The sequence below is a fragment of the Hyaena hyaena genome, unplaced genomic scaffold (genome assembly GCF_003009895.1).
Source record: "Hyaena hyaena isolate Hyena2069 unplaced genomic scaffold, ASM300989v1 scaffold_721, whole genome shotgun sequence".
Classification (NCBI taxonomy): domain Eukaryota; kingdom Metazoa; phylum Chordata; class Mammalia; order Carnivora; family Hyaenidae; genus Hyaena; species Hyaena hyaena.
In genome coordinates this window covers 787,053-799,176 of record NW_024081346.1, presented here as the reverse complement: position 1 = coordinate 799,176, position 12,124 = coordinate 787,053, and the positions used below count along the sequence as shown (strand labels likewise).

At 36.0% G+C, this 12,124-nt stretch overlaps 1 pseudogene; it reads left to right on the top strand.

Annotated features, from left to right (window-relative positions):
* Window positions 1-224: 224 nt before the first annotated feature.
* LOC120220634 lies at window positions 225-8,496 on the top strand (annotated as a pseudogene).
* The last annotated feature ends 3,628 nt before the right edge of the window (window positions 8,497-12,124 follow it).

Here is a 12,124-nt window from a genome sequence, read left to right as displayed (position 1 = left end):
TATATAATAGATTTTTAGCCTGCCTATTTGCTATGTTGCTATCTTCCTGCAATGTAGTCCTTCTCTCCTCTCCTTACATCTTCAAAATATTCCTCTAATTTCTCTATTAATACATGGGTTTGCCATTTCAGAGATCTGTGACATTCACGGATGTGGCCATACACTTCTCTCAACAGGAGTGAGATTATCTTGACTCTTTTCAGAAGAACTTGTACTGGGATGTGATGACGGAGAACTATGATAACTCCGTCTCATTGGGTATGTTTATCAGCCTCTAATGATTTAGGATAACTTGGAATCTGCATTTTTCCCCCACCGTGATTTTCAGGGCTGCTTCAGGAAACTAGATACATTTCTTTGTTATTATTAGTAGTAGTAGTAGTATTATTATCATTTTTTTTGCAAAGACATTTCTTTGACAAAGACTTTTTTTGCAAAGACATTTGAGCTTTGTCAGGTTGGAAATTGTAGCTCCATTAAAAATTGTTGGGGAGGAAGAATTTTTCTTTACCCTTCAAGATTCTTCTAGCTAGTCTACAAATTACATTTATGTGAGACAGATTAACAGGAGAAAAAAACCAAAGTTTAATTATGTGAACACAGAGTCTCGAAAATGAACCTGAAACTCAAAGAAATAAATGATGAAAGCAGGCAGTTTTTATATTCTTTAGAGAAAGAGATGACAAATTTGTGAAGAATTGATAGGACAATGAAAACTTATGTTTGGAGTTTCAATTACTAAGGAATTCTAAACAGATTTTGGGCTGGGGAAGTAAATTAGTATAAAGTAATGGATTGTCGGGGCACCTGCCGGGCTCAGTGGATTAAGCTTCTGATCTCGGCTCAAGTCATGATCTCATGGTTCATGAGTTCGAGCCCCACATCTGGCTCTTTGCTGTTAGCACAGAGCCTGCTTTCAGATTCTGTCTCCCTCTCTCTCTGCCCCTCGTTCTCTCTCTCTCTCTCTCTCTTAAAAATATATAATCATTGGAAAAAGAAAACAAGTGTTAATAGAGCCTTCTCAGTTCTGAATTCCCTATATCTGTTATAAGGACATCACTTTATCTCAGGGAGGATACCTTCCATTAGGAGATTTATTTTCTGCTTTGGAGACTAAGTGCGGATCATAGTGTTATTTTTGTATTTAACTTTTTTTTTGTAGACCCCATACCCATTGTAGGACTTGAAGTCATGTCCCTGAGATTTAGAGTCACATGCTCTAACTGAGCCAGCCAGGTGCCTCTACATTTACTCTTTTTAAAATTTTATTATTATTTTATTTTTGAGAGAGAGAATGTGTGCAAGCAGAGGAGATGGGCAGAGGGGGAGAGAAGGAGAATCTTAAACAGGCTCCACATTCAACACGGAGTCTGACACAGATCTTGATCCCATGACCCCAGGATGATGACCTGAGCCAAAATCAAGAGTCATCTGCTCAACTAGCTGAGCCATCCAAGCTCCCTGCATTTAACTTTTACAATAATTAGTATGCCAAAGTACCACATTTTGGGATGGTCGGCCCTTGGCCCCTACAACATCTTCATCTTCCCTGTCCAGTGATTTTCATACCTCTTTTGCAGTTACCTCTTTTCCTTTATGAACAGGATCTTGTTTAGAATTCTCTGGCATTTATTATATAACCATTATTAAATGATTCCGTTTTCCTATTTATTTATGCTCAGAATATCTATAGAGATTACATTTTCTTATCTACTTGCAGGGAAATAAGCTTGACACAGGGTCCTAAATTGCTCTCATTGACCTAAAAGAGCCTCTACAATTTTTTTTAGTTTTTTATTTTGAGAGAAAGAAAGCACAAATTGGGGAAGGGCAGAGAGAGAGGGAGAGAGAATCCCAAGCAGGCTCTGTGCTGTCATTCTGGGGCCCAATCAGGGCTTGAATCTACAAACCATGAGATCATGACTTGAGCAGAAGTCAGAAGCTTAACCAACTGAGCCACCCAGGTACCCCAAGAGTTTCTACAATTAAAACAGTGGTGCATTAGATAAATGGAATTCATTAAAAACTGAAGCATATACATTCTGTTTCATAAATTCTTTGTTTTGTGGTTGAAAGTTGTAACCTGTGAACATTACATTTAAAATGGAAAAAATATCCTAGAGAGAGCCCTTCTTCTGCATTCTTTGGAAAAATAGCAATATCAGTAATCATGTTAATAGCTAACATTGTTCTTAGTATGTAATAGGCAGTGCTCTGAGTGTTTTACACATATGTATCAACTTGTTTGATCCTCCTGACAGCCCTATTCCCATTTTATAAGTGAGAATACTAAGACACTGGGTTTAAGTGACTTTTCCAAGGTCAGACATAGGTGGAAGGCCGCAAAGACAGGAATTGAACTAAAACTCCAGATTCTGTATTTTAAACTATGGTATTATGCATTCTTTCAAAAAAAAAGAGGATTTATGAGTATATATTAAAAAAATAAAACAAAACCATAACAACACTTATTATACCTGATTTCTTGTTCTTTAGTTCTTTTACCCTCTCTTCTCAAAAATCTTATTCAGTATCATTTTGACCTTTATTATTATAATTTTTAAGCATCTCTTTTTTTTTATACTCATTTTTGCAAGAGAGAGACAGAGCATGTGTGGGGGAGGGACAGAGGAAGAGGGAGACACAGAATCCGAAGCAGGCTACAGGCTCCAAGCTGTCAGCACAGAGCCTGATGTGGGGCTTGAACCCACAAACCATGAGATCGTGACCTGAGCTGAAGTCGGATGCTTAACTGACTGAGCCACCCAGCCGCCCCATTATTATAATTTTAACTTAGCAATGTTATGTTCTACATAATATGCATTTTTTTCTTTGTAAGCAGAACATTCCATTTCTAAGCCAGATGTGATCACATTATTGGAGCAAAGAAAAGAGCCCTGGATGATTGCGAGGGAGGACACAAAAAGATGGTGTACAGGTAAGTGTGAGCAAGTCAAGTTATGGGAATATATCTGTGTAGGTAAAAGCTAAGTAAGTGGTCAAGGAGAGACCTTGGAAAATTCTGTTCATCTTAGAGAACATACTTGGGATCTAAAGAGGAAATGCATGATTTGCATCAGTTAGCTACCCAGTGAATTTCATCTTCACCTCATTAACCACTCCTTTTGTTACTTTTCCAATCTTTCCCTCCCCATTCAGTAATGGGCACTGTCCTCCTTCCTCATGCACCATTTTATCTGTATTTTGGACTCAACTGCTCTCTGATTCCTCTTGTGCACTTAGACTTATATATGTTGCTTCATTGCCTAAAGATAAATGCATTTCTATATCTGGCTACTGAAATGGAATTTATACTATATTAGGGAAGACATAAAATAAACATATAAACAAAAAAATATGTACATAACATCACATAGTGAAATACAGTGTCAAGGAAACTAAGGACAGGACAAATTAGGGTAAGATGGTCAGGAACACTTTTCTGAGGAGGTAAGATGTGGTGAGTAAGGCCCCTGGCCATTTGAGTATAAGAGGAAGAACATTCCAAGAAGAGTAAACAAATGCAAAGGCCTGAAAGAGAAGACGAGTGTTGTGTGTTTAGGAGCAGCAGGTAGATCAGAGTTTTGAATAGTGACTAATAAAGTCAGTGTGTTATGGGGATCGAATCAAATGTAAAATGTTATGATTCATTAAGAAGAATTACAGTATGTCTGTTAGGTTCAGTTTGTTTAGAGTATTGTTCAAGCCCTCTGTTTCCTTGTTGATTGGCCAGGTTATTCTATTCATTATTGTAAGTAGGGCATTACTGTATTTTAGCAAATTATCAAAACAATAAAACTTAGACTATACATTCTGTCCTGTTGTTTATGGGCAGTAGTTTAATTCTCTAAGGCTTTGCTTACACTGGTTTGTGTCCTTCTCATGCATGTGTGATTCAGGATTAGGCTAAGGTTTTCCAGAATGTTTCCCTCTGGAAAGTTCCTCGCTCACTTTCCAGTTTGCTAGTGTTCCTTGGTATGATTCTTTTTCTTTAACGTTTTATTTATTTATTTATTTTGAGAGAGACAGCGTGAGCAGGGGAGGATCAGAGAGAGAGGGAGACACAGAATCTGAAGACAGGCTCCAGGCTCTGAGCTCGCTGTCAACACAGAGCCCGACACAGCGCTCGAACCCATGAACCATGAGATCATGACCTGAGCCAAAGTCGGACGCTTAACTGACTGAGCCACCCAGGTGCCCCGATTCTTTTTTTTTTTAAGTTTGTTTATTATTTTGAGACAGAGACAGAGACAGAGCATGAGTGGGGGAGGGGCAGAGAGAGGGAGACACAGAATCCTAGGCAGGCTTCAGGCTCTAAGCTGTCAGCACAGAGCCCAAAGTGGGGCTCAAACCCATGGACAGTGGACCACAAGATCATGACCTGAGTAAAGGCAGAAGCTTAACCAACTGAGCCACCCAGGTGTCCCTGCCATGATTATTGTAGCAACAAATATGTCAGGGCTTTCACAGCCCATTTTTTGCCCCAATATAACTGGGCCCCTCCCTTGTGGCAAGGTTGTGATATAGAAAATAGCAAGAAACTCACCCTCGTGTAGTTTACTTTTTAAGGTTTTCACTCCTCTCCACAGTTCTCTTCTTTTTTTTAAATTTTTTAAAAAGTAGGCTCCCCACCCAATGGGGGCTTGAACTCACAACTCTGAGATCAAGAGTAGCATGTTCTCTTTGAGCCAGCCAGGTGCCCCACTATAGTCTTCTTTTGTTTACTTAAATTTACTGACTTCATGTGTTTTGTTTTTTTATTTTGTCAAGCATTTTTAGTTGCTATCAGTCAGAGGGAAATGACTATAAGGAATTTACAATACTGTGATGGAAATAGAACATCTTCAGTTAAGGAGCTATTTAACAGTGAAATTATTCTTCATTTATTTTCTCGTGTCATTGTGGACTCACTGCTTTTTACATTGTGTATATTTATCACAATCATTTATTTTATTTTTTTTTAAGATTAAAAAATTTTTTTTTAATGTTTATTTTGGAGAGACAGAGAGAAACAGAGTGCGAGCAGGGGAAGGGCAGAGAAGGAGGGAGACACAGAATCCAAAGCAGGCTCCAGGCTCTGTGGGGATCGAACCCACGAACTGAGAGAACCTGACCTGAGCCAAAGTCGGACGCTTAACCAACTGAGCCATCCAGGCGGCCCTATCACAATCATTTCTTTTATGCTACTATTTTCACAGTGTTGGCCAGTCACACTTCTGAAGTCTTTTACATTTTTATTTCATTTTTGTGTAAGATTTCTAGCTAGGCTCACCTTTTTTGCCCTGTTCCAAATTGTTTCTCGATCTAACCATGCTGGATCCATATAATGGACATTGATTTTTAGAAACGATGATTTAGAAGTTAAAAAATACTCATCATAACTATTTTTTTGACAATTTTTTCTTTTGCAATTGGTCTGTTTAAACCTTCTATTCCTGGTGATTTTTTAAATGAATTTTGATGAATTTTTGTAGAAAATTGTCCATTCCATTACTTCAGAAGTATCAGTGATGTATTCAAAGTATTCATAATATCAGCAAAATTAATTTTAGTTTTGCATTTCCTCCTTAATCATTTCTTTCTTATTTTTTGTTTTTACTCCTTTTTGATTGGTTTGGCTAATGTTTACTTCTTGATTTTTAAAGCACCAGCTTTTTATTGGTTACTACTACATATTTCTAACTCATTACATTGTGGTTTTATCTTAATTTGTTTTTTCTACTTTCCTTTAGTTTGCTTGTTTTCTAAATTTTGGAATTATTTTCTTGACTCATTTATTTCTTTCATTTTAATGACAGTAATTAAGTCTTTTGAATTCTCTGAATGCACAAATTGAATGCCTAAATTTCTGGTATGTACTTATTTTCTCTATTGTACCTGTTTTGTTTTTCTATTTCCATACTTACCCAGTATTTATTCTGGAGAGGATACTTCCATTTTCATATCAAACATGTTTTGCTATTCTGCTATTGTTACTAATTCCTGTTGTTACCTGTTTTTGGAGACGAAGTGTATTATCTCAGAATTTGGCACATATTATAATCACAAGAATCTACTCCCAAAGCCAAGAATACACTTTATGTTAGCTGGCTTGACAATAAATTATTTTTAAAAATGGGACAGCTGGGTGTCTCAGTCAGTTCAGTGTCCAAATTCGGCTCAGGTCATGATCTCATGGTTCAGGAGTTTGAGAACTGCGCCGAGTTGTGTGCTGATAGCTCGGAGCCTGGAGCCTGTTTCAGATTCTGTGTCTCCCTCTTTGCCGCTCCCCTGCTTATTCTCTGTCTCTTTCTGTCCCAAAAATAAATCAACATTTAAAATAAAAATGTTATTTCTGGCCCCCAAGTCTTTTCCCACTCATTCAGCACATATAAATTTTTTCAAGATATCCTTTCATATTCTTTGTTGTTCTGCAAGCCATCTGTTCCTTCTTTTCCACATATTTCCCTGGAACTCTTTTTTCCAGATTCCTTTGCTCTATAGTTGAGTTTCACTTCTTTTCCTCAAAGTACCCAAATGCTCAAAATTCCGTAAGACTTTTAGCAGGGTGTATATTTCATCCCTGTCTGAAAATTCATTGACAGACTTGTAGAAAAGGACCTGAGAAAAGATATAAAGGAGTAAAACAGATAGAAAATTTGTAGAATGGATACTTAATAAGAAAAAGCTCAGTGAAATTCAGCAAACAAGAACTTCTATTATTTTATTTAAAATGAGGACAAAGAAAAACACACATGGTTGTGCACTGGAGGGAATGACAATATTTGTATTTTAAAGGAAAAATATAATTGGAAAAAGATAAGGTATAAATAGTTGCCACATGGAAACTGATACTACAGAGAGTACATTAAATTATTGTAGTAATATAATAAATGAGTTGTGGAGACATTGTCAGTAACTAATGCAAACTATATAGCTGATTTTGGAGTTCTCTAGAGTATTCATCTCTCATGGGTAACGTTTTTAATTTTTAAAGAAATTTACTATAAAATATTCACTTATGTTCAGGAAAACAAAATGTTTTTCTCATTTCTTTTAGATTTGAAGTCAAGATATGAAATAATCAGCTGTGAAAAAGTACATGTTTGTAAAAAACATTCAGCTCTTACTCTACATCAGAAAATTCATACTAGAAAGAAACCTTATGAATGTGACAAATGTGGGCAGGCCTTTAGTCGACATACGACATTATAGTACATCAGAGAATTCATACTGGTGAGAAACCCTATGAATGTGAGCAATGTGGAAAGTCCTTTAATCATGCCTCCAACCTTCTGCAGCATCAGAGAATTCATAGTGGTGAAAAACCTTATAAATGTGAGGAATGCGAAATGACATTTAGTCGTAGGATAGACCTTAGAGTTCATCAGAGAATTCATACTGGTGAAAAACCCTGTGAATGTGAACAATGTGGGAAGGCATTTAGTTGTGCCTCACATCTTACTCAGCATGGGAGAATTCATACTGGTAAGAAAGCCTATGTATGTAATGAATGTGGGAAAGCCTTTAGTCAGGGTGGGAGACTTAGAATACATCAGAGAATTCATACTGATGAGAAACCCTATGAATGTAACAAATGTAGGAAGGCCTTTAGTCAAGCCTCTCATCTTGTGCAACATGATAGAATTCATACTGGTGAAAAACCCTATGAGTGCCATGAGTGTGGGATGACCTTTAGTCGTGGTATAGATCTCAGAGTACATCATAGAATTCATACTGGTGAAAAACCATATGAATGTAAGGAATGTGGGGGCCTTTAGTCGTGCCTCAAATCTTGTTCAGCATGAAAGAATTCATACTGGGGAAAAGCGCTATGAATGTAAGGAATGTGGGAAGGCCTTTAGTCATGCTTCAGCACTTATTCAATATGAGAGAATTCATACTGGTGAGAAACCCTATAAATGTAAAGAATGTGGGAAGGCCTTTATTCATGGTGGAAGCCTAAGAATGCATCATAGAATTCATACTGGTGAGAAATCCTATGAATGTAAAGAATGTGGGAAGGCCTTTAGTCGCACCACCTCAAACCTTGTTAGGCATGAGAGAATTCATACAGGTGAGAAACCATATGAATGTAAGGAATGTTGGAAGACCTTTAGTCATATTGAAAGCCTCAGAGTACATCATAGAATTCATACTGGTGAAAAGCCCCATGAATGTAAAGAGTTCGGGAAGGCTTTTAGTAGTGGCCATCAACTAATTGTACATCATAGATTTCATACTGGTGAGAAACCCTATGAATGTAAGGAATGTGGGAAGGCTTTTAGTGTGTATGGGTGACTTACTCGACACCAGAGTATTCACACTGGTGAGAAACCTTTTGAATGTAACACATGTGGGAAGTCCCTTAGGCTTAGGTCAAGTCTTAAAGTACATCAGAGAATTCATACTGGAGAGAAGCCTTATGAATATAAGGACTGTGGAAAGGCATATATATGTGGTAGAGAATGTACAGTACATCAGTGGGTTTATAACACTGAGAAACAATGTGAATGAAAGGAATATGGGAATACTTTTAGGTATGGTTCAGTTTTTACAAGGCATTAAGCAATTTATACTGGTGAGAACCCCTTAGAATGTAAATAATGTTTAGAATTTTTTGTTATGACTCAAATGTTCAGATTAATAAATTTATGATGTATTTTTATATAACATAGGGAAGACTTTACTAGTGTTTCTCTATTTATGGATTATTAGAATATTCATCATGGAGGAAAATTCAGAGAATGTGAATATGCCCTTGTTTTTTATGCTTTATTTACAAAAGCTCTCCAGCCCTAGTCAATTATTGTTAAATTTGAGGAAACTCCTACTACAGAAAACTCCTGTTGATCTAACAAAAACCATAGTGATTGCCATTTGATACTTTACAGCCTGTATGACATTGGGCAAGATATTTATCCCTATGGGAGTCATTTATAAATGGTGATAACAGTACTTTCATTGTAGTGCTGTTTTTGGAATGTAGAAAACTTGGAAAGCTATCTTAAACATAGTCTCTATTCAATAAGTATTAGATACTATTTTTAATATTATTTGTATTACTACTAGTGAGTTATTAAGCGATTAAATGAATATGGGTGTAATGAATTTAGAAAATCTTTATTATGTAATTACTTATGCCTTTTTTGAGTTTTAAGTAATTTTTTTTGGACAAAACCTAGTAGAATGTGAAAATTATAAGTGGATTTAAAATGTGAGTTTTATTGGAGGACTGACACTGATTTGTTTACATACCACCTATGGATGCTTTCATACTCTTCTGGCACAGCTGAATGGTTGCAGCAGAGGCCATATGGCCCACAAAACTTAAAATATTTACTGTCTGGTTCTTCACAAAAAATTTTGCTAGTTCCTGTTTTAGAATAACATCCCCGCCAATTTTTCATTACTTTGGATTTTCAAAGAGGATGAGAAAATTATCCTACTGAATGGTCCCAAGTTCTGGGATTTTAAAATTATTTCCTTGTGTTCTATCTGTAACAGTTCTAGTAAATTAAAAGTTAAATGAAGAGGTTTGAGTCAGTGTTGTGAATGTTAAAAAGCATATAATGTTGAGTTTTCCCACTCTTAATGGTGCTTGATGTTAACACCTGGTTACAGTGATGACTGCTAGATCTCTCCATTGTAGAGATCCGTTTTATAGTTACTAATCTGCATGGTAATATTTTATCACCTCCTCTTGCAAATTGATAATCCTCCTGTACAAGTTCTGAATTAAACAGAATTGAAATTAGGGCCTATTCAGAAAGGAATGATAATGAAATGGTTATATACCAGAACTTGGGGATGTTACTAGTTTTATTATTATTTTATTTCCAATGTTACTCATCAGAAATTTAATGTTCTTCATTACATGCAGGAAACTGAAAACAAAGACTAGAATCTAATTTTTGCTCATGGCTTTATGCCCAGATCATACATATCCATTGTCTGCCACTTAGTAGGCATTGATAAAATTTATAAAACAATGAATAAGAATTCTACAAAGCCAGAAATAAAATGATTTAAATTCTCAGCCAATATAAGGAAGCAATTAATAAAACTAAAGTTATTAGAGCCTATTGACTATCAAATAGTACTCTAACAGCTTTGGGTTTTTTCAGTGAAAAGCAATGAATACATCTAGAAGTAGAGTTTAGTGATTTAGAAATGGAAAAATGATCTAGAAAAATTTTTTTAACTTTAAAATTTTTTTCTTAGAATATTAATACCAAAGAGGCTGTGATAAATCTGGTCCAGATAAAAATAAGAATGATTACATTATAATATCATTAATAAGAAAGGTGATATAATCACAAATACAGGAGAAAATTTTTAATTGTTAAGAAAATGCTTCAGGGCACCTGGGTGGCTCAGTTGCTTAAGCTTCCTTCCGACTCTTGATTTTGGCTCAGATCATTATCTCACAGTTCTGTGAGTTCAAGCTCCACGCTGACAGTGTGGTGCCTGCTTGGGATTCTCTCTCTCTCTCCCTCTCTGCCCCTTCCTTGCTCCTGTTCTCTTTCGGGAATAATAATAATAATAATAATAATAATAAATAATTAGAAAAACAGTAACTGTCAGGAGCTGAACTGATATATTATTACTGAATAGCTGAAGTCCATACTTCAGTCAGATTTCCTTGGTTCTTACCATATGTTCTTTAAAAAAAATGCTTCAGTTTATTCCAACATATTTAGAAATCTAAGAGAAAGTATTATATTCCTACGAAAAATGTAATCTAGCAAAATCAACTTAAGATGATAATGGATACTTTAAAAAACTTTTTTTTTAATGTTTGTTTACTTTTGAGAGCTAGAACGAGAGAAGGGTGAGCAGGGGAGGGGCAGAGTGACGGAGACGCAGAATCAGAAGCACGCTCCAGGCTCTGAGCCATCAGTACAGAGATGGATGCAGGGCCCAAACTCATGAGCCGTAAGATCATCACCAGAGCCAAAGTCAGATAGTTAACCCACTGAGTCACCCAGGAGGCCCTGGACACTTTTAATTTTAAATTTTTTTAATAAAAAGAAAATAACATCTTTCTTTTAAAATCAGCACTTTGGGGGCGCCTGGATGGCTCAGTTGGGTTAAGCTGAATATAGAGATATACACATTTTAAAAATTATCCCCCCAGGCACATCATTAGTACTTCATGGTGCTTTTTAAAAACGTTTTGTGCTGTGGCGCCTAGGTGGCTCAGTCGGTTAAGCGTCCAAATTCGGCTCAGGTCATGATCTCACGATTCGTGGGTTTGAGCCCTGCATTGGGCTCTGTGCTGACAGCTCAGAGCCTAAACCCTCCTTCAGATTCTGTGTCTCCCTCTCTCTCTGACCCTCCCCTGCTCACTCTGTCTTTATCTCTCTCCTCTCTCTCAGAAATAAATTAAAAACATTTAAAAAAAATTTTTAATAAAATAAAAAGATTTTGTGCTTAAATAAGAAAATACTGAATACTGAATCTCTACCTTTGAACAATGAAAAGCTTATATCAACCAAACATGATTAGAGATCTGTAGTAAAGAACATTTTAAAATGTTACCAGGGAATCCCTATTCCTAAAAACTATTAACATCTCAGGAAATGTTGCCAGATCCAAGAGGAGTGACTCTAAGGTTGGAATTATTAGTCACTATTTCATGTTATTAGTGATGACTGGATTGCAGACAGCTCACATTATGACCCACAGTTATCTTTGTTTTTCTGAATGTACAGCTCTATTTTTCTACTAACTGAAATATCTTTTAGTGCAATCTTTATATAAACATACCTCGATAAATTTAAATCTTGTCTTTTGACCATGATACTTTTGTTGACAGTTTTTCATAATTACAAAAACAATCAATAACTCTGCTCCTGTATACTACTATATGTGAGCAGCTGTCTATAATTACTCAGGCATAGGTAGTAAACATTTTCAGCCTTGATGGGGATTGCTAACTTGTTTATTTTTGATGTCTGCATCTGGCAACTCAGTCAAAGATGAAATACGTTGTATGCTTTTAGTATACAATAGTTTTTAGTTTTCTAATTACTAGTGAGTTGAATATTTTCCACATATTTTTATTGGCCAATCATGCTCCTTATTGTGATTTTTCCTAGTTCTTTTACCCATTTATCCATTTTTTCTCCTGATTTATAAG